General features: G+C 44.8%; 1 protein-coding gene across 2 annotated transcripts in view; it reads left to right on the forward strand.

Moving 5' to 3' along the window:
• The window catches only part of GRAP2 (GRB2 related adaptor protein 2), an 84,372-nt gene that overhangs the window by 22,982 nt on the left and 42,458 nt on the right, over nucleotides 1-18,932 (forward strand). The window contains exon 1 of one of the 2 annotated variants that reach the window (XM_049885206.1): nucleotides 7,752-7,976. The exons of the other annotated variant lie outside the window; for it this stretch is intronic. The gene's annotated coding sequence lies outside the window, so the exon portion shown is untranslated. Of the gene's footprint in view, nucleotides 1-7,751; nucleotides 7,977-18,932 lie in introns of those variants that run through there. 2 annotated transcript variants of the gene reach the window in all.

Genomic DNA, 18,932 nt, shown 5'->3' on the forward strand with positions numbered 1-18,932 from the left:
AGTTCTGACACTGGCGTCTGTCAAATTGTGTTCTCTCCCAACTGTCTCCCGCTGGGGCCCCTCTGCCATGGTGCCCTCATGGCCGCTGGAATGCATGCTGCCCAGAGCATTCTTGCAGAGTCACGTCTTAACCCAAATCTTATCACCACCCCCCGGAAGCCAAGCACTATCAAGAAAATGTTCACTCATCTTCCCGTTATGCCCAGTGTGCGAACACTGATAACACGTCTCAATTCGAAAGAAATCAGCAGAAGTCATCTCAGTCAACCCGAGAAGCCTGGTGACTCATTCACACCCCTCTCTCAGGCTGCTGCGGGAGGCCTGGATTCTCCTGAACCGGCCTCCAGGCCCCCTGCAGCCATGGTGCAGTTCTGTGCCTGATCACTGGGCCCTCCCGGCTCAGGTGAGTGCTGACTCTCCTTCGCACTGGCATTTGAGCTGCTCAGCGAGCTGCCACCACTCTGTGCTGACTGCGACCCCACTGCTTTTGCCTCCAAGGCAGGCTAAACACGTTCGCCTTGGAAAAGATAACAGAGAAGAAGATCCACTGGTTTTTTAGCCTGGAGAATAAGTTCCTTCACTCTGGAGGTAAAAGCATAATATCTAAACATGACTCCATTTATGTCGGGTCTTATAAATCCAGGCGTACATGTGGATGCTTAAATGGCTTATGCCCTGACTGCAAATCCAACCAAACAAAAAACTTACTGTCACATTGGAAAGACAAGATCTGGAAGGCCAACTCACCAGAATGAAGAATAGAAAAAGGGATTCTTAACTTTTATATCGAAGCCCTGGTGGTTAGGAGCTACGGCTGCTAACCAAAAGGTTCAGCAGTTGGAATCCACGAGGCACTCCTTGGAAACTCTATGTATGGGGTAGTACCTGTCCTATAGGATCGCTATGAGTCAGAATTCACTCGATGGCAACAGGTTTGGTTTTGGTTTACGTTTTATATGGAGTGCTGGTGGTATAGTGGTTAAGAACTCAGCTGCTAACCAAAGGGTCAGCAGTTCAAATCTACCAGACGCTCCCTGGAAACCCAATGGGGAAGTTCTACTCTGAAGGCAACGGGTTATCTTTTATACAGGGGGCAGCGGTGGTTCAGTGGTAGAATGCTGGCCTTCCGTGATGGAGACCCCGGTTCGATTCTCGTGCCTCATGCTCAGCCACCACCCATCAGTGGGAGCAAGCATGTCGCTGTGATGCTGCGCAGGTTTCGGTGGAGCTTCTAGGCTGAGACTGACTAAGAAGAAAGGCTTGGCAATCTGCTTCCAAAAATCAGCCGGTGGAAACCCTATGCATCCCAACAGCGGGGCCCACAACCGATTGCGGGGATGGCACAGGAGCAGGCAGGGGCTTTTCTGTTGTACATAGAGTCACCACGAGTTGGGGGCCGATTCAGCGGCAACTGACAACAACAATTGATCCACACACACACACACACACACACACTCTCTGATGTAGTGCAGCCATGTGACAGCTAGTTGCCTTGGCAATGAAGGACAGTGTTTACATTTAAATTTTTTCTTGTTTAAATTGAAACAAGCCACATGAACTTATTAAGCTTTCGTGAGCTTAGCTTTAAGCCTTCATCGTCCAATTTTGAGGTCTGGCATCTATTTCAGCCACTAATAAATAAGGCAGGAAGTAGAGTAGGTAAGAACAAGGGCTTGGTAGCCAGACAGCTGGGCTGGTATTTCAGCTCTGCCATTTATTAGCTGTGTGACCCCAGATGGGTTGCTTAGCCTTGCTGTGCCTCCGTTTCCTCGCCTGTAAAATGGGAATAGTATAACTAAAACTAAACCCGCATGGCTTTTGTTGTGAGGATTAGATGAGATAATACCTGGTAACAGATTCACAACAGCGCCTGGTTCAGGGTAAGCCCTCGACATATGAGTTACTTGTAAGAGTAACTCACAATGGATTCTCAAATCCCAGTGGGAAACCTCTGAGTGCCTTTCAATTTTTAACTTTGATTCTGAAGCGCTTTAATCTCATTTGTTCTTCTTTTGTGTTCATGGAGAAGGAGGGTGGTTAGCCGTCCTTGGAGCACAATTTCTCCATGTGTTAAAAACCATTATTAAGTCTCTTCAAGTTTTCCTTTGGCAGTAAATGATCCAGATTACTTAATGGTTCTGTTTTACAGACTTTAATCATTGATTTGAACTTCTCAGCCGTCTCCACGTTTAGTACATGCAGAATCTTTCTATGAAAATTGGGTTTAGGAATTCCTTATCATTTGTGGCCCATTAGCCTCATTGCTTATAAGAGCCAAATCATGTTTTTTACCATGTTGGTCAGTTGGTTTTACTCTACTTCATCGCCACAGTCACCTAATTCCCAAACACATAGTTCAGCACAAGTAGGGACAGAAGAGACTGTAGGTCACTCATGTATTCATTCGTCAAACATACATCAGGGCCTACTGTGTGCCAAGGAGTCCCTGGGTGGCGCAAACAGCTAAGTACTCAACTACTAGCCAAAAGGTTGGTCACTGGAACCCACTCAGAGGTGCCTCAGAAGACAGGCCTGGTGATCTGCTTCCAAAAGGGCCACAGCCTTAAAAACCCCATGGAGCAGTTCTACTCTCCATGCATGGGGTGATACTGAGTCAGGATCAACTCCACAGTGACTAACAACCACACCACGTGCCAGGCACTGTACTATGCTCGAAGACGGCAAATAAAATACTCCCTGCCCTCCAGGAGCTTATAGCCAGGGAGAGGAGAGATATAAGTAAACAAATCGTTGCGATTGTCTTACATTAGTTGCTATAATTGAAGTGACTAAGGGACCAGGATACCATGGGGGCAGAAGGGAGGGAGAATTCAGCTCTACCTGGTGGTTGGGGGAAGGTCATTTGAGCCACATTAAAGGATGGCAAGAATGGAGGGGGAAAGAGGAGAGTATTTAAGGAAGAAGAGACACCTAGGCACAATCTGTATGTCATATCACCAAGGAACCTTGAGTTGTACTGGCATGATGGCAGCCCAGGGTCAAGGAAGAATGTCAGCCTGGAAAGCTGCAGAGGTCAGAGGCCCAGGCCACCAGCGTCGGGGCTAAGAAGCCTCGGCTTCATTCTGCAGGCATGCGGAGCCAGGGGAGGATATGTAGGCAGAGGAATGGCCCAGTCAGATCTGTTTTACACATATTTCTCTGGAAGCAATGAAGAGAGAAGAGTGAAGCCATGAGAGCGAGGGTCAGGGAGAGGAAGCAGGAGGTCGAAGCCGGGGTCCTGGAGAGAGATTACAAAGCCCGCACTGAGGTCAGGGCGATGGAAAGAATAAAGTAAGAAAGTAAGGTATTTTTTTTTTTAATACAGTTTAGAGACCCATTAGAGAGAAGTGCCGGATTTGGGGAAGAGAAGGAAAAGAGAGGGAGGAGTCCGGAAGGAATTCCGGATTTCTTGGCAACCCCATGTATGTCAGAGTAGAACTGTAAGTTTCAATGGCTGATTTTTCAAAGTAGATAGCCAGGCCTTTCTTCCAAGTCACCTCTAGCCTTTCAATCAGCAGCCAAATGCGTTAACCGTTTACACAACCCAGGTGCGGATGACAGTGAGGGATACGCTGCCATTTAATGCCATAACGGGGCCAGTACAAGTCAGCTCAAATCCACCTCCTAGAAATGCAATTCAAAGACATACCCTACTGAAGGTCAGCAGAGAATGTCAACTTCATGTGCAAAGGGCAGCTTATGTATATTTCTTACGAGTTATTATTTTTAAAATACCCGTTAATATATGTAATATACATGAGCTAAGATATTCTTGTAGGGGTCTTACTTTTTCATTTTCCAGCAATTAGATTTTCAAGTACAATAAGGTGTTAGCATTGTTTTAGCTCTCTACAGCTGACATAGCATATAGCTACTTGTTTGTTTACTTAGTAGCTGTCTCCCCCTCTGTGAAGTCGGGGACTCTGCCTCTTTTGTTCACACCTGCACCCCAAGCACCTAAAGCCATATTTGACCCGTGACAGGTGCTCGGTAACTACGTGTTTAGCAAATGAATGAATTTCCACATTAGTAAAAAGAACCCATTGTTTCCTTTACTAATGAGGAAAGAAAAGTAAAAAAAAAAAAAAAAAAGCTGGGTTTAAAACAGTTTTTCACTAACAGATCCGATTTGCAAAAAAATGGAAGTGAAGTTTTAAAAGCTATTTTTCTCCCTGCAGCTCTGCTTCTGGGAAAATCACGGCTGCCAGCTTAGATGGTGGTTTTAACTGCGTGGTTACAAATTCTGCACAGTTGTACATATTGGCAGAGCTCAGCTTCCTTCAACATTGTTGGATCAGTAAGGAAACGGTGATTTTCCTTATTGATTTAACGCCAGTTCCTCTTCTGTGAAAAAATCCCCTGTGCCACTCCCTGGAACACGTACAATAAAAGCTGAACATCGGGTAGGGTGGTGGGGAGCGGCCAGAAATTAAGTCAGGCACTCGTGGTCCTTCCCAGCCATGTGACGTTAAACCGTTTCTACTTTCAGGTTGGAGTGTTTGATGGCATTCCCCTTTAAATTTAGCAGAGTGATTATTCTCCTGGTGGGTTGCACACATGCTCCTTTTGATCTGTGCAATAGCTCATTCCTGGATGAACTTTAAGCTCCAAAAGAAACATATGCAGAACACTGTTGATGAATCGTGGGAGAAATGTTTCACGTTCTCGTTACTCCAAAATGGTTGCACCAAACCACTCTCTCCAAGGTTCCTTCTTTGTCCAAGAAGAGGGAAAAAGAATTTGGGGCCACCACGTTGTGATAGCAATCACAGTAATAATAATTTCCATGGAGTTTACTCAATAGTCTCATGGAGGCTATACTGTGGCAAACACATCATCAGCAAATAATTACCATGTACGGTCACCATGCTAAGTCCACAGACTACAAAGAGGGTGAGACTTGGTTCTCAGCTTTTGGGCTCGTAAGTCAGGTGGTGAGCTCAAACAGAAACCACAGGATGAAATTACAGTCACTGTAGGAGCACAGTCGGTTAAGAACTCGACTGCTAACCATAAAGGTCGGCAATTCGAATCCGCCAGCCACTCTTTGGAAACCCTATGGGGCAGTACTACAAGGTCGCTATGAGTCGGAATCAGCTCAGCGGGTTTGGTTTGGTTTTGGAATGAACAACACAGGAGTCCTGGGGTGGTGCAAATGGTTAACAAGCTCGGCTGCTAACCCAAAGTTTGGAGATTTGAGTTCACCCGAAGGTGCCTATGAAGAAAGGCCTGGCATTCTGCCTCCAAAAAATTAACATTGAAAACCCTATGGAGCACAGTTCCACTCTGACACACGTGGGGTCTCCGTGAGTCAGGGTCGACTTGAGGGCAGCTAGCGTCTGGCTTAATGAACAACACACTAAGAGCTATGCGGCATTCAGAAGAGGACAGGGGTAACCAGGCAGCATCCCTAGAGGAGAAGAACTTGAACTTGAGTCGGACCTTTAGTGTAGGGGCTGGCGTGAGAAAAGGCAGAGGGGTAGGAACATTCATAGACACCGTTGATGGTTGCTAGAGTTGCAATAAGCTGGAATAGACTCGACAGTAGTGGATTTGGTTGATTTTGTTGTTGCTGGAGACCCCTGACCGAGGTGGGAGTCATGGCAGGTAGGGCTGAGGAGAGACTGGGGACAGCCTTGAATGCTACTCTAAGGACCTTGGTCTAGCTGAATCGTTGAGGGTTTTTTAGTAGAAAGGATATGAGCTGAGCAATGCTTTAGAGAAAGGAAATCTAGCCAGGGTTGGTGCTATGAATTTAATCGTAGGTCTTGCAGACTTGCAGTCAAGACCTAGGATGCTGACAGAGAGGTGTGTCCACCATCCAGTCCATTTCTGGGCATACTTCCTAGGGATTCATGTTAAGTTGTGTCTCCACGTGCCTGGCTGTCCCCACGCTGTAAGACAGTACCATTGTAATATTGTGTGTTGCTTGGAACTAGCCTCGTTCCTTTAGGGTGTTAGGGGCATGCCGCATGATGTGTGCATGAGCAAGGCCCAGGTGTGGTCTGCACACAAACCTCAGAGAATCTAGGCAACCTAAAGTGTACAAGCTGGGAGGAATCCCAGTGGCGGCGCAGAGCACTCCACACTTTACAGGTAAAGAACCGGCTGTGACCTTTTTCTGGGTGACCTCAGATCTCCCGACTGCGATCGGGTGCCACCAAAGGCCAGCCAAATTCTGCCTTGAGCAGTGTCTGGACAGGTTCAGGTGGAATCCAGGCAAATTTTGGACAAGCGAAGAAGCTGCACTAGTGCCAGCACCTAAGATACAGGTTTCCTTGCCCTACTTGAGGCAGTTAAAGCTCTTTCGCATCCTCCACCATCGCCCCCTAGCCCTGTCAGCATCTCCCACCTCCTCGCTGCCAGCTCCCGGCCTCGCTACATCCCTCAGCACTCTCCAACTTTAGTTCTCCTGCTCACGCCCTGCTATTTCTTGGGCCCTGCCATTGATTGTGCTGAATTCTTAGTCTGAACCCTTCATTGCCCAGCTTCGCCCTCGCCACCTTCAGACACCCTACCCTAGGGGGCTGTCTTAGTTATGTAGCACTGCTGTAACAGAAATACCACAAGTGGGGGCTTTCATGAACGGAAATTTATTTTCTTGCAGGGGGGATGTCTGAACCCAAGGCCTCGGCTCTGTCCACTCTGGGGAAAATCCTTGGCTCAGCTTCTTAGCATCTCCTGCTTGCTCCTCTGTGCCAAATCTGCTCTTCTTGGATCTCAAACATCATTAGGTTTAAGGCGCACCCTACACTGAGATGGCCTCAGTAACATAACAAAGAAAACCCTCTTCCCAAATGGGATTACATCCACAGGTCTGAGGGTCAGGATTCTAACACATATAATAGGGAGGACACAATTCAGTCCATAACAGTGAACTAAGGTCTCTCTCCTGGTAGCGCCCGTGTTACCCTGCACACGGCTCTACCTTGTGTCTCCACGGTGTTCTGTAATTGCCTGTTTACGTGCCTGCCTCCTGCCCTCAGCTGTGAGTTCCTGAAGGCAGGCACTGTTGGGCATGCAGCATTGAACACCCAGCATCTAGCACTGTGCCTGGGAGCCCTGGTGGTGCAGTGGTTAAGTGTTTGGCCGCTAATCAAGAGGTCAGCACTTTAAATCCACCAGCCATTCCTCGGAAACCCTATGGGGCAGTTCTACGCTGTCCTATAGGGTCGCTGAGTCAGAACTAAATCGATGGCAAAGAGTTTGGTTTTCTTTTTTGGTTAGCACTGTGCCTGAGACATATTTAATCACTCAAATATCTGATGAATGAATGAATGACATTAGCCTGTTTGCCTTCTTGGTGCATTCATTCATTTAATAAATATTTATTGAGTACTTACTTGGGACTAGCACTGTGGAAGTTACACTTAAATGTTAAAATATACCTATACACTCAAGCTCCAAGTTCTGCACGTATGAATTATGCATGGAGAGTGTTAACATGCACGCGCAGCACAGACCGCGTGCAGATCTACAAATCCCAGAGCTAGCAAAGGCAGTAAACTATCTGCCAGATGTCCCTGAAATTTACAAAGAACTCAGAACCCAAAATGACAGTTAGCTCCATAAGCCCTACAACAGAGAGGGGGGAAAAGGAAAGAAAGAAAAAATGCAAAAGAACAAAAGAACCTTGAGCAGAAGGAAGTGGCGATGTGTTCTTTGGGTTTTTGCTTTTTTTTTTTTTTCCTGTGCATTTGGGCCGGGGGTGGGGAAGATTTATAAAAGCATTCTATGCTGGGCAGGTTCATGTAAGTCTGAGTTCCTCAAGGGCTGGCTCTCAGGAGCTGTTTGGAAAATTCATTGCCATGCACGAGTCGGGGGATTGTTTTTTTATTCCACTGGAAATTGTTAATGGGATCTGCATTAGTGGCCCCTTATCGCTTTGCCTGATAGAGAGACAGCAGGTTGACCCAAGCAATTCTGGAACCCTGATCACTGCCAATTAGGGGAGCATTGTCTGGCTGACACATCAAGTGAGTATAAATATACTTATCGTTATTGGAATGGGGAAGGGAGATAGCAAAAAGATTGAGGCAGAAGCTGTCCCTGGCTCCAGCCTGGACTAAACCCCAAGTGTCACCTAGTGCCCAGCAAAAGGGCCACAGGTTTTCTAAGATGGAATGCATGGTTGAGAATTCAGGACTAGAATTGGTTTTTCCAGAAGGGGCCCTGTCTCTCCTTATTTGCCCCCCTCACTTCTTCCTCTTTTTTTTTTTTTTTTCTTTCCGTGTTCACTTCTGTGAAAGCCGAATAGAGACCAGAAAGCCGATGCCACGTTGATCACATTTTAATTCCGCCCTGTCGGCCATGCTGCCCCCACTTAGCTTATCTGCAGTTCAAAGTGACAGCAGACAGTATTGCTGAGACAGGCTCCTCTCCCAGCCCTGTCCACCTGGGTATACAAGCCTGTCTGGCATTGGGTCTATTTCACTGTTGACTTGCGTGACTTCTGTGGGGATATCTGTGATGTGTCTCAGAGCTGGGGTTAAAAGATCTGATAAAAATAGCCGCCTGCAGTGGACTAGATATGGGAGGAATTTCTCATGTTTAAATGGCTAAAAAAGGAGGCATGTTTAAGCCACATCTGGCGGCGAGAGAAAGCAGAGTCTGTTGAGGTATCTGCACAGGTTTCAAAACGCGGGCTGTATCTCTTCCTCCCCAAATGAGTGGCTGCCATTGGTACGTAAGGCTGAATCACATTGTTACGGGGCAGAACGGTGACAAAACTGATGTCACAGCTGAATTTCAACTCTGGTCAATGCAAGGCCAGGCCCTCCAATGCATGACTTTTCCCCCTTACCCTTGACTGTTTGATACCGGCCGTTTCTAGAGTTCAGTTGATTTCAGCTATTTCCTCAGCCCTTGTCACACATGTGGAGTGTCTGAGGGGTGAAAATGGTTAACGCACTCAGCTGCTAACAGAAAATTAGAGGTTCAAGTCCACTCAGAGGTGCCTTGGAAGAGAGGTCTGGTGATATGCTTCTGGGAAATCAGCCATCGAAAATGCTGTGGAACACGGCTCTACTCTGATGCACATGGGGCCACTGTAAGTCAGAGCTGTCTTGAAGGCAACTGGTTTCTGGCTGCCCATCACGTGCATGCTGCCTGTCTCAGCACCTAGGGTGTCTGAACCCTTCCCAATGACTATGAAGGGGTTGTTGTTGTTGGGTGCCATCAAGTGTTCCAACTCACAGGGACTCTATGACAGCACAGAACCGCCCCATAAGGCTTTCTCGGCTAGCTGTAATCTTTACAGAACAGACCACCAGCTCTTTCTCCCACAGAGCAGCTGGGTGGATTTTAACGGTCAGCCTTTCAGTTAGCAGCCACACACTTAACCGTCGCACCACCAAGGTAAGAAGATGTCCCTTCAGCCTAGAGTTTGTCTTCACAGCTGCGAACTGCTCTTGGGCCTGTCTTTTTGAGTTTGTCAAACTCTGTTTTATTAGCGGTAGCACAGATGTGTTACAAGAAGACGTCAGGAGGAAGATGTAGGGACACAAAATAAACAAGGAGCCCACGTAGGAGAAATGTCATTTATAGGGAGCTCTCTGCTTACAGTCGACTGACCACCCAGGTCCAGCCGATTCCTGTTCGATTTTTCTTTCTTCAGCTGCTCGGAAATTGTCAAGGCCAAACTCCTTTCACCCAGCTACCAGAAATACGTATTTCCTTTGCTTTCCAGACCTTAATGGATAAAAACACCTTTTTTTTTTTTTGTCTCCCATCTCTCCCCAGATATACTGGTTTTTCTGAGCTCGTTTATCTCCAAGGGAGAAAGAAAGTCATTCCATATTTACCCGTTAACAAATTACCACTTACAGTAGAAATACAGGGGAATTCTCTCTCTCAGCATTAATAAATGGGTCATTTGCCTCAGCCCAGCCTTGGCTGATGGACAGCAGCCGTGCCCTTCAAATTGGCTTAGTTTTCCCTCAATGGTTTTTCTTTCCTCAAAGCAAAACAATTTCTTGGTTCATTCTTTAATTCAGTCTGCTTTTAAGAGTGTGCCTTTCTTCTATGGACTAATTTTTTTTGTGAGCTGGCTCAATTAAACCCCTAGCATTCTGGCTTACTTACTCTGGCCATCAGGAAAGACCAATCGCTAGAAAAGGACATGATTTTTGGTAGAGAGTCAGCAAAAATGAAGGAAACCCTCAATGAGGTGGATTGATACAACAGCTTCAACGGACTCAAATATACCAACAATCATGAAGACAGCACAGGACTGGGCAATGTTTTGGGTTGTTATACACAGGGTCTCCACGAGTCAAAGATGACAATAATTTATTGAAAAGTCTACTGTGTTGGGTGCTATGGGTTCCCCTGAAATTCTCCCCATTTGAAAGTTGGATGGAACCACCCATTTGAGTGCTGACTCCCTCCTAATCCATTGGTTTTCTGCTGTGTAGTATGAGATAGCCATCTGCCAAGAGACAGTGTGGTGTCATAAATGGATCTTGAGTCCTAGAGTAAGAGAGACCTGGGTTGTATAACAGTACAAATTCGGGCTCACAGCTTCTCTCTTCTGAGGCACACATTTCTCGTTAGAGGTGCTGATGGGAATAACAGAACACTTTGTTCATCTTTACTGCTCTCCAAAATGAGATAAAGCCAAACAGACAGTGAAGGGCCTGGTCTAACTGCACAATGTTAGTACCGATTACACAGGACTATTAGAAGATATTTTAGGGCTGAGTGTTTAGGTGGCATTGGTGTTGTATTTAAGGCATGTCACTTAGTTACAGGAATAAACCTCCTGAACGCACAGCAAGTTCTTGGTTGGCCATTACATCCTACATCGTTTAGATTCTTTCAACTTAAGGTGGGGGGGTACTTCCTGCTAGGAGGTACTCAAAGAGAAGATAAATGTCCAAATAACAGTATTGTACCAATGTCAATTGGTTTTTGATACTGTTCTATAGTGATGTAAGATGTTTCTCTTGGGGGAAGCTGGGTGAAGGGTATAGGGAACCTCTCAGTACTGTTTTTGCAAGTTCTTGTGAGTCTATAATTACCTTCAAAATAAAAAGTTGAAGCAGAGAGAATGGAGTGGCAATCAGAAGAAATCACTATTTATCTTCATTTTAGTACCTATGAGTTGGAATCTACTGGAAAGTGATGGGTTTCAAAGAAAGAAAATAGAATAAGCTAAAAGAATCCTGCTGACATCAGGCTCTATAGAAGACCATGTACTTCTTGCCTCTCCCACCCTCTTTACCTTCACAAGCTCACCTTCTGTAACCACACTCACCTTGCCCTCCTTCATTTCCATTCAAAGGAGCGATGCCTCACCTGCTACTACAAATGAACCCCTCCACTTGCATAAGGTATTCTACCCCTTCCAGCTGTTTCCAAAGGCTCAGCCCTTCTAAATAATCTCCCTGGGTGAATTCCTCTCACCTAGGGTTTTAACAACTACATATGTGAGAAGAGCTCTCAAATTTATATCTCTACTCAGACATTTTTGCTGAGATCCCCACCTACATAGCCAACCTCTGGATGGCACTTTCTACCTAAGATGTCTCATAAACATTTCAGACTCCTCCCAAATTATGTCCTCTTCCTATATTCCCTCATCTTAGGAAATGCTATTGCCACCTACCATATCACCCACAGCAGAAATCTGAGAGTCATTCTAGATCCAATATGGTAGCCGCCAGCCACATGTGCTATTGAGTACTTGGAAAGTGTCTAGTCCAAACTGAGATGTGATATAAGTGCAAAATACATACTGCATCTCAAAGACTTTTTTAGTTCAGAAAAAAAAATGCAAAATATCTCAGTAATATTTTGTATTGATTACATGTTGAAATTTTAATATTTTGGATATACTGGGTAAAATAAAACAAATTAATTTAAAATAATTTCCTTTCACCTTTTATGTGCTACCAAAACCAATGTGCTACTACAGCATTAAAAGTTATATATGTGGCTCACATTTGTGGCTTGTATTGTATTTTGATAGGACAGTTCTGCTCTAGATTCTTCTTTGCCTCTCTGCCTCTTCCAACTGGTCAGCAAATCATGGTGATTCTAGCATCTCTGAGTGAAGATAGGAAGAATACTAGTTAAGTGCACAGGCCGAGTTTGAATCCTGGCTCTACACTGCTTTGGATCCATGTGAACTTGGACAATTAACCTCTTTGAGCCTCAGTTTCTTCATCCGTCAGTTGGGTATAATAATAGTTCTTACTTCTCAGGTTCTTGGCAAGTGTTCAATGAGATGATGTGTGTAAAGCACTTACTGCAGAGACAAAAGCATCTGGAAAAGTTCAGAGTCAAGAGAAAGCCTAGTCTCTGACCACCGTAGTTCAGGCTCTCATCATTTCTAGTCGAGACTACTGCAATTGTTACTCTAGCTCTAGTTCACCCTGCCCTCCAACCCTTGGTACTGTCACCAGATTGAACATTTCCTAATGCAGATGTTATCAAAATGTTCAGTGACTCCCCATCATGCCAGGGATAAAGTCCAAAGTCCTTGGCATGCAACGCAAGCCCCTCTATGACCTGCCTCACCTGAATCTCCAACCCTATCTCTTGCCAATCCACAGTGGTCATAATGAGTCAGTTGGGCTCCCCCAACTCCTATTTGCACACACTATTCTCTCTATCTGGGACATACAAACTCTGTCTTGCTAACGCCTCGTTGGCCTCAAGACTCAGTTCAATTGTCAACTCATTTGGAAGCTTCCCCTCCTCCCTCCTGCACCCATATCCATCCCGGAGGGATTAGGAACCAGTCCTCTGCTTCTCAAGAACTTCAGGTTTTGCTCCGTTATCACACTGGTCTCACTTGTTTGATTGATTTGTCTTTCCTACAAAACCGTGAGCCACGTGAGCTCTAAGGCTGGCTCTAGTCCACTCGAGATCTCTGTGCTTCGCACAGTTCCCGACACAGAGTGGGGCCCAGTGCATGTTTGTTGAGTGGATGCAGAAAGCACGGAGATAATCCTGAGAGGGAGAAGACCAACGAGAGCCCAGTGAAGTAAAGCAGCAGAAAATCTGAAGATGAACCTAAGGAGACATGGCCACTTCTCAGAAATGCAGACAGAATCAAGAATGAGAGACAAGAATCTGGCCAAGGAGTCAGTAACAGAGGATTTGAGATGAAAGAATATAAGAAAGAGACGCTCGTTAAAAGAACAGAACATATTTCGTACCACTGGTGGTTAGTAACTTCCGCTACAATGGTTCCAGGAAGAGATAAGTTTCTAGGAAGGCACAAATCATATAAAGAAAGGATGAGGTCTCATCGATCGATTCAAGGGATTATTTCTCATCAGGAGTAGATGCATGGGTGACGCAAGTGAATGTCAGCCTGGTGACTCCGTGAGGGAACTACAAATAATTTACTGGGGCTGGTGCCCAGGAATTTTTCACTCTGGTCCAAATGCCAAGCATGGAAAATTTTGACAAGTTTTATAGGTCTGAGAGAGTAGATAGTGAATTTGAGAATAACTATGTGAAATGCCAGAATAATCACAAGAGAAATATCTGATTATGTAAGAGAGCTTGGAGAAACCCTGCTTTACCACAAACATGAGGTGCGAGAAAATTCACTTACAAAAACAGAAAGCCCAATATAGAAAACCTACTTCTCAGAACCCACAGTATTCCAGAATGTATAATAATAATAAAAGCCTGCCCTTTGACCCATGTAATATTAAAAGTAGCAAATAACACTAGAAAGAGAAAATAGCAGGTGGGACTTTCTGCAGCTCTCAGGATATGTGAAGGAGAAAACACACACTTCTCTAAGCAAACCACAGCCTTCACGAGAAGATATAACGTCTTTATTCCAGGACTTCAGGTCTGACGCCAAACACTCTGGCACTCCCCTACCTTCCCAAACGAGACTATATGGGACAGGCATTACGTGAGGCAAAGGGGCACCAGGAAGACTTGAGATGAAAGAGGATGCAAAGATCCAACAATTCCTTGTCATTATTCTTGACAACAGCCCGGTCCACCACTTCAGATTTCTGTGGAGAAGGTAAACATTTGGGACACCCATACACTAAAAAGCATTTGTTATTTATCCGAAATTCAGACTTAACTGGGTATCTGTACTTTATCTCACAACCCTACTTAGAGAATATAGTGGGTTGAAAAGTGGCCACCTCAATGTTACAGACACCCAGAACCTGTAAATGTGTCCTTATTTGGAAAAAGCCTCTTTGCAGACGTAATCAAGTCAAGGATCTCAAGATGAGATCATCCTGGTTTAGGAAAAAAAAAACAAAACTCGTTGTCATTGAGTGGATTCTGATTCATGAGGACCCTATGTGTTACACAGTAGAACTGAGCTCCATAGGGTTTTCTTCGCTGTAAGATTTACTGAATCAGATCGCCAGTCCTCTCTTCCTCAGTGTAGCTGGATGGGTTAGAACTGTATAACTTTTGGTTAGTAGCTGAGAGCAAACTATGTGTGCCACCCAGGGACCTTTCCTGGATGAGGGTAGAACCTAATTCCAATGACAAGTCCTCATAAGAGAAGAGAAGATGGAAAAGACACAGAAGACGGACAGGAGAGAATGCCACGTGAAGACGGAGGCAGAGTTTGGAGTGATGAGGCCACAAGCTAAGGAATGCCTGGAGCCACCAAGCTGGAATAGGCAAGGAAGGATTCTCCCCTAGAGGGAGTATGGCCCTGATGACTCCTTGATTTTAGACTTCTGGCCTCCAGGACTCTGAGGGAATATATTTCTGTTGTTTTAAGCTGTCAGGTTTTGGTAATGTCCTTTGGCAGCCCTAGACAATGAATACACACACAGAGGTATGCTGTTCATACGTTCTCTGAGCCACAACATGCACCAATAGTCATTAGCTATGGAGGAATATGCATACGAGTAACAATAGCTGACAACTATTGCCCTGGTGGCACCGTGGTTAAGAGCTACTGTGAGCTGCGTGGCTGCTAACCAAAAGGTTGGCAGCTGAATCCACCAGCTGCTCCTTGGAAACCCTATGAAGCAGTCTACTCTGTCCTGTAGGGTTGCTATGGGTCGGAATTGACTCAACAGCAATGGGTTTTGTTTTGTTTTTTTTCATTGAGTGTCTGCTGTATGCCAGGCACCCTACTAAACAGTTTAAATGGATTATTTCACTTACTCTTCACAAGAACACCATGAGGCACTATCATTATCCCTGTTTTATAGATGAGGAAACAGAGGCTCATAGAAGTTATATAACTTGCTTAGGGTCACCCAGGTAGCTGGTGGTAGAGCCAGGATTTGAACTCCAGAAGCCTGACCCCAAACCCATGTGCTTGCCCCTCACTCAACCTGGCTGCAGCACCAGGCAAGGAATGGGTACATAGACTTCCCCAGAAAAAATAAGAGAGAGCAAGAGCACAAGGCCTGAGCAAGGCCTTGAAGGAGCCATGGAAGTTAGACCAGATAATTTTGTTTAAGCAAGAAAAATGTGCTCCTAACTCTAGTTAGATGCAGCCCGGTGAGAGGACTCGCAGCTTGATCAGCAGAGGGATGGATTTCATCTCTTGGTGCAGCTTCAGCCAGGGGTCCCTGGGCAGTAAACAACCTACACAACTGTACACAGCAGCCTGATTTAGACAGGCAAGCTGCAGATGGGGGCGTTTAGGGAACAATGAGAAGCCATGTATTAAAGCTTGTCTGCATGGGGTAGGTAGTGTCCTGAAGGCCATTTGGAGAGACAGGATGGGGAAAGACAGCTGAAAGCCCTGCATGACAACAAAAGAGACTTGAGTGGGTGGTCTGAATTAAGTAAATGTGACACCGTGGACAAATTTTGAATGGGAAAACAACCTTCAGAAGGTGCGTGTCTCAAACCTTCAACACCCAGGGGCCTTTGCTCCATCAAGCAGGTGGGATAGGGAGGAGGGAAGGGGGGCAAGGTAGGTATGGTGACTGCAGCTTATTTAAAAGTCATAACAAAAGGAAACTCAACAGGCTGGAAAAGAGGACAAGCGAGAGGGAACAGAAAATAGAAAGAGAGAAAAGAAGCTAAGAAGATGAATTTCTTCCACTTTGCGTTACCTCAGGCCTGGCCCTGAAGGAAGAGGTGACCCTATTATGGTTTATTTTATTTTCCTGTGGAGTTATTAGGCTGATATAACAGGAAAGGGCCTCAGGCAAGGCACAGCTTGATTTCAACAAAGCATTTGGCTGCATTTTTCATGATACCCTAGAGAATGAGATGAAGAAATACAGGCTGAATGATAGCTAATTAACCTTGTGGATTTGTAGTTAATACTCAAAGAATGTTGATTAGTAGTTTAATGTCAACCTCAAAGGAGTTTTTTGGTAAAGAACCTGAGTTCAGAGATAAACAACTTGCATACAGTCACAAAATGAATGAAGGAGCCAGGATTCAAACCCAGCTCCGCCTGGCTCCATCTATTGTGGAATAAAGACCATAAAGGCATTCAGTTTGCTTATGAAAAAAGAGTTGGGAGAGATAAGCAGGGGGTAGGAGTACAAATCCATGCTCAAACACATTCTGATGGACTGAAGCAATTGGCCAAAGAAGGAAAAGAAACACAAGATGAAGGTCAGAAAGGTTAACCGCGAAGCCTTGCATTTTGGTTCCCAAAAATCCACTTCTGTAGTGGATTGACTACTCTTCATGTCGGGAAATATCTGGGTTTTATTGTAGTCGTTGCTTAACCCCTGTCATGGATCAAATTGTGTCCCCCCCAAAATATCTGTCAACTTGGCTTGGCCATGATTCCCAGTATTGTGTGATTAGCCACCACTTTGTCATCTGACCTGATTTTCGTACATGTTGTAAATCCTACCTCTATGATGTTAATGAGGCAGAATTAGAGGCAGTTATGTTAATGAGGCAGGACTCAATCTACAAGGTTAGGTTTTGTCTTAAACCAATCTCTTTTGAGATATGAAAGAGAAGTGAACAGAGAGACAGGGGGACCTCATACCACAAAGACAGTAGAGCCGGGAGCGCATGTCCTTTGGACCTGGGATCCCTGGTGAGAAGCTCCTAGAGCAGGGGAAGATTGATGACAAAGATCTTCCCCCAGAGCTGACAGAGAGAGAAAGCCTTCCCCTGGAGCTGGCACACTGAATTCAGACTTCTAGCCTCCTGGAATATGAGAGAATAAATTTCTCTTTGTTAAAGCCATCCACTCATGGTATTTCTGTCATAGCAGCACGAGATAACTAAGACAAACCCCTAAGAGTCAATAATGTAACACAATTACAAAAATCTAGTGTACGATAAGCAGTTGGTGTTGAGTCGATTCCAATTTATGGTGACCCCACGAACGTCAGAGTAGCAGTGTGCTCCGTAGGGTTTTCAATGGCTGATTTTTCAGAAGTAGATCACCAGGCCTGTCTTCCAAGGAGCCTCTAGGTGGATTTGACTCACCAATCTTTGGGTTAGTAGCCAAGCACTTGACCGTTTGCACCACCCAGGGACTCCAGTGTACAGATAAAGAAATTTAGCAGTCCTAATTTTTATTTTTTTTTTAGTCTGCTCAGCCTAGCTCAGACCATGTATAGACCATTGGGTCCAATTCTGGGTAACAAATTTTGAGGAGAACATTGAAAAACTGAGTTGTGACTTGAGGAAAATGATTAGGAGAGCAAGGAGTCTGAAACCTGTCTCATGGAGATGGTAGAGTACCTTGGGAATATTTAACCTTAGAAACAAGAATTGAGGATTTGTGATTTCCATTTTCATATGCAGGCAGCTCCCGGGTTATGAACGAGATCCATTACTAAGTCTGTCTTTCAGTTGAATTTGTAGGTTAGCCAGAACAGCTGCATACAGTTCTTATTTAGCCTTACTTTAGTGCAAGGGGAACCCTGGTGGTATAGTGGTTCAGTGCTATGGCTGCTAACCAAAAGGCTGGCAGTTCAAATCCACCAGGTGCTCTTTAGAAACTCCATGGGGCAGTTGTACTCTGTCCTATAGGGTCAGCTCTATGGGTTTGGTGTTTTTGTTTTTGTTTTTTTTAGTGCAATAAAAGGCTTAAAACCTTTTCAATGACTGAAGAGCTGTACATGCAGCAAGTGAAGGTGATTGTGGTAAAGAATTTGTCAGGAGCAGAGGTTGGTTCAGTCGTTTCAAAGTGAGAGCAAATTTAGGTAATATTAAATGGCAAGTATGAGTTGACCTGAAGTCAGATCTTCATAACCCAGGGAGTGCCTGTATTCAAAATAATGTTTTCTTCTTAGGGAAGAATGCAGACTGAGAGGAAATTATAGGGAAACATTTTGGTTCCATATAACCAATTCACAAGGCTGTTAGCCTACTCCTTGCGATTCCACTCCTCCTCCCTGCCCATTTTCTATCATCTCAATGAATTAGGGGAAGACTGGGCTGTCTGGGTCACTTGCGACACCGCAAATCTAGCGACTGGGGCCCTACCTGATCAAAAGCCGGCAACTAAAACCTATAGCACAACTATAATTAGAAACAATAATAACAAAAGGGTTTCGAAATTCAAGTGAGTTAATGTACGTAAAGTGTTCAAAAGAGGATCTGGTATACAGTAGGCACTTAATAAGCTTTGGTTAGGGTTATTATTTTTTTAAAAAAAAAGCTGGCAATGAAAAAGAAAAATGTTTTAAACAAGGCAAATACAGATGTGCCTCAGTTCAAACAAACTCAAATTATAAAGACCTCAATTTCTTCCCCACAAAAAGACGAGTTGTAAGAGTATGATATTTATTCACTTGATGAAAATAATTCACAATATTATCCCTCTTATTGGAGAGTTTTTAAGTACCTTTTCAGGGTGACTTGATGTGTAAAAATGAAATTGCCTCCACCTTTACAGGGATGGGCTTATTGAATACAGCAAGGTACGCTGCTGTATGGATTTATGCCCACTTCTGCAAGCTTTGAGACCCATGAACTAAAAAACAACCGGTATTCCAATAATAAAGGGGGGCTTGGGCGTGTAAATAAAAGTGGCAAAA

The sequence above is a fragment of the Elephas maximus genome, chromosome 4 (genome assembly GCF_024166365.1).
Source record: "Elephas maximus indicus isolate mEleMax1 chromosome 4, mEleMax1 primary haplotype, whole genome shotgun sequence".
Taxonomy (NCBI): Eukaryota; Metazoa; Chordata; class Mammalia; order Proboscidea; family Elephantidae; genus Elephas; species Elephas maximus.